Here is a 4,226-nt window from a genome sequence, read left to right as displayed (position 1 = left end):
TGACCTCAGAGACAGAACTCCATCAACTGGGTTGAGCTACCGTTGTCTTCCCATATCTCTGAAAAGCCTGAACTCGGTCCTCAACAGGACATTTCCCACAACTGCCTCTCTGAGGAGGAGCTTTGTCCTCATAGGTGGAGCTAGGTCCAGGTTGCACAGCTGAATGGTTGCCACGGGAGATTAAAGGATTTTTCAAACATGTATGAAATAATCAAAGCAACACTCCAGGAATGTTTTTGATGAGGGAATAACATAACATAATCTAAAGTTTAAAAGAGTCAATATGGCATAATACTGCCCCTTTAAAGGCACAATATGTAAAGAAGTGTTGTGGTGACTGATGGATGATGGTCTTACCTGCAAGTCAGCTCCCACATCAGATTCTGCCTGGGGCCCTATTCAGTCTCAGGCTGGTCCTGGGAGCCAGGCAACAGAAAAACAGTTTTCAGACGGCATTTGTTTATGTGCTTTTAGGTAAGTTATTAAGGTGACGACCAACATTTGAGCTTTCAAGAAGTCTCTCAAATCTTTAATGTTTAAGATTTACTAAGCCCATTACCGCTGTATTCTGCAGTTACTTATTCACAGAAACGTCAGTGTGAATTTATGAAGATGCTAACCTCACACACACACAAGCCCATTGATCATTATGCTGCTACCTTGTCACAGTCATTTGGAGAAACATAAAGAAGAGGAGGAACAGCTGAAGCAGAAGTTCTACGATGAGTTTCCCTCATGTCACCGCCGAGGTCCGTGTGCGCCTCTGCCGTTCCTGAGTGTTTTTGCTGGTGGAGACCACAGGCAAAGGGTTTCCACGGGCGACATCCAGAGGTTCTTCAGGGGGTCCCCGGGCGGTGATTGCTTTTCCAGCTCTATCACACACACACACACACACATGCTCATGCTACAAAATATATTTACGTTTTGCTCCATCGTGTTATTTTTCAAAGAAACACAAAAATATCACTCTGTCATGGATTCTAAACACTTTTAAGAAAAAATATGCATTTGCTTTAACACAATATGTGCACTTTTGCACTAAGGTGGAACATATTCTGCTGACATTAAATGTCAGAATGTTTGATTTTTTCTTTCAGTTAAGCAGTCTACAGCATGTTAGATAATAGTTTATGTGCTGCTCTTTGCTCATTGTCATGACCTCTTACTGGTTTGCAACAACATCCTGAAGTTCATAAAAATCATCGGTATAACCTCATGCTAATGCACATGAACTAATTTGATCAGATGAAAGAGACAAAACAGAGAAGTTTAGATTAACTCCATTACAATGTACATTTTCCTTCCATAAAAGTAGGTTTATTATTCTGTGGTTCCATTGTTGCTGCTTTTGTTTATTATTCCAATGTAGTTCTTTGAGAAAGTAGTATGATCTAGAGAGAGTGAATTTTAACTTTTCCGTTAAGCAGGAGAACGTGTTTCCGTTTTAGGCTGTTATCAGCCAAAACTAAGCCAATGAGATACCAAACATATGCACAAACAGGAGAATCTGAATAAAAATAGAATAGAATAAAAAAATGATATCCTCATTTGTTTTTACTTCCTGGATAAGTTGTTGGCTTAAAACTGAGGAAAAATCTACATTCGGTTTTCTCTGAATATCAGAATACTATTGGATTTTTGATTCAAACATGTCAATCAACTGAAAATTGTGTTCATGTGTTCATGCACTCAATAATGTGTCATGTCTGCTTTTGCATGAATTTTGCACCGCTTGGCATAGAATGAATTAGTCCAGGCTGCTTTAATAAAGCAACCAGGGCTAATCAATCAGCTTGTTTTCATTGTTGTCTCAGTCATCTTACTTTTGACAGCACTCCATAGATTCTCTATCAGGTTTATGTCAAGTCGCTTGCTGGCTAATCAAACACAGTTATTCCCAATGGAAGTCGTATCTGCTTCCTGTTAGGTGGTGAAGGATTGATAAGTATCTCCTACAGTATTTTGAAAATGTTATTTAAAATTATAAAGACTGGAATTTTTACAGACCGTCATGGAGAGTCATTTATCACAGAAACCTGTAACTTTGTTCTATTTAAATTATGTAATGTTATGTTATAACCACAATGCCACACAATTCATTGACTTGAGTTAACTGGTTTGTCTCACCCGTCTCATCGTCTTCATTTGACGTTTCCAACCGCGAGCTCGTTCTTGGGAAAAAGTTGCTAAGTTTCGCACGTCTAGCTGCGTATGTTTCCAGACCTTTCCTGTTTTTCTTCTTCGTTTCACTGTTGCTACTTTTTATTCTTCTTCTTCTTGAAATTTATGGGTGGTTGGCAAGAAACGTTTCACTGTTGCTCTTTCTACTTTTCATCCTCCTCAAGAGGACCCAAAGTTGGGTCCTCTTGAGAAGAGCTCTGACGTCTTGGCGGTCAGCAAACAGCTGAAGGAAGCATTACCGCCACCAACCGGAAAGGAGTGTGGACTGCAGCGTTTAGCTTTTAACTCAGCACAATAACAGCGTTCAAGCAACAGCCGTGCCGCCTAGTGGTCATAGTCATTACAACATGTAGCGAGTGCCATGACTCTACATCAGCCCGATCCAAAGAAAAATTATGAATGAATGAATGAATGAATGAATGAATGAATGAATGAATGAATGAATGAATGAATGAATGAATGAATGAATGAAACTAGCCCTTTTTACCCAGAAGTCACATTGTAGACACAGTGATCCGCTCGCCACACCACAATATGTATGCAAAGGGGAAAAAAAGTTTTAAAAGTATATTTACAAATATATTTTTGATAAAAATCGGCTGCAATACAAGTATGAAGCTTGACTCTAAACGTTTTTGAAAAGTAATTAAAAAGTAATTGAAAATAATAATTGTAAACAAACACATTGCCAACATTGATAACCAAATAATGTTTATAGCTGTGATTTATATCATTATTAATGTGCTTCATCAGATTTAATATAATGAGAAAAACTCAGTAAAAATCATTTGAGGTTTGACTGAAGCAAAGACTTAAGATAAAGTTAAAAAGCACAATCCAATCAGTGTGGAAACCATCATTTGAACAGGCCAGTTCTGAACACAGCCTCAGTTTCAACATTAAAAGTGAGGAAAAGAACATGAAGCTGTGAGAATCAACAGCTTCATGTTGTTTCAGCGGCACGTTTGAGTTGTGCTGATGGCAGATATATCAGACTTCAGTTGAGCTCAAACAGATACGAGCCACAGACGGTTCCAGCATATTATAACAGAGCAGGTTGAACCATTTAAAACTATGAGTGAATAATCTGCAAGGACCAATGGTGTTGTGTAAATTAACCCATCACAGAACATTTAATTCAGTTTATTTATAGTGAACTAATAACTTTACGCTTTATCAAAACGGAAAGTTTTGAGCCCTGTCTTAAAAGTAGATGAGGTGTCTGTCTGAAGGATCTGCTTCCCATTCTACTTTTTGAAATTCTAAGAACCAGCAGTAAACCTGCAGTCTGAGAGCAAAGTGCTCTGTTAGGAACATATGGACCAATCATATCTCTGATGTATGATGGGGCTGATTATTAAGGGCTGTATCTTTGTTTTTGTACTTCCTGGTTGTAAAGAACTGGAGTAGTTCAACCTTGAAGTAACAAATGCATGGACTGGCTAGCTTTACAGCATCACTCCTGGATATTAAATTTCAAATTGTAACAACATTCCAGAGGTAAAAGAAAGAAATCCCATAAGCCTATTGATCATGGGATTTAAATGAGACATAAGGAAAAAAAAAAAAAAGAGACCAAATGAATTCCATCCAGATTAAGTGACTGATTTTTGTCTTGTCAGAATTTAAAAGCAGAAAATTTTGAATCTTGAAGATATTCTTGTATTCAACTTATCATGTGTATGCTAAAGAGAATTGGCTCAAGCATAGAGCCCTGTGGTACTCCACAGAGTGTGCGACGTGAACAAATCGGAATCTGTCGGATGGATACAATTTAAACTTGTGTCAAAAGCAGCACTGAGCTCCAGCAGGACAAGACCAGACACACGTCCATTATCTGAACCCAAGAGAGCAGCATTTGAAACTTTCAGAAGTGCTGATTCGGTGCTACGATGAGCTCTGGAACCTGAGCGAAGCTCTGCTGGTTCATGCAGATCTTCAGCCTTTAGATCCTCACACACTTGATTAACAACTAGTTTCTCAAGAATTTTAAATAGGAAAAAAAGATTAAATATATTATTTAATCTTTATTAACATGAGTTAAT

The 4,226-nt window shown here is 38.1% G+C and overlaps 1 long non-coding RNA gene across 1 annotated transcript; it reads right to left on the bottom strand.

Moving 5' to 3' along the window:
* Positions 1-355: 355 nt before the first annotated feature.
* On the bottom strand, positions 356-2,366 carry LOC103136449 (uncharacterized). The gene is made up of 3 exons (XR_476038.2): positions 2,128-2,366; positions 660-872; positions 356-416 (listed from the first exon to the last, which is right to left on the bottom strand). It is a non-coding gene; the product is annotated as an uncharacterized LOC103136449 (long non-coding RNA).
* Positions 2,367-4,226: the final 1,860 nt, after the last annotated feature.

Source organism: Poecilia formosa, unplaced genomic scaffold (genome assembly GCF_000485575.1).
Source record: "Poecilia formosa unplaced genomic scaffold, Poecilia_formosa-5.1.2 Scaffold32, whole genome shotgun sequence".
NCBI lineage: Eukaryota > Metazoa > Chordata > Actinopteri > Cyprinodontiformes > Poeciliidae > Poecilia > Poecilia formosa.
This window is presented reverse-complemented; position numbering and strand designations above follow the sequence as displayed.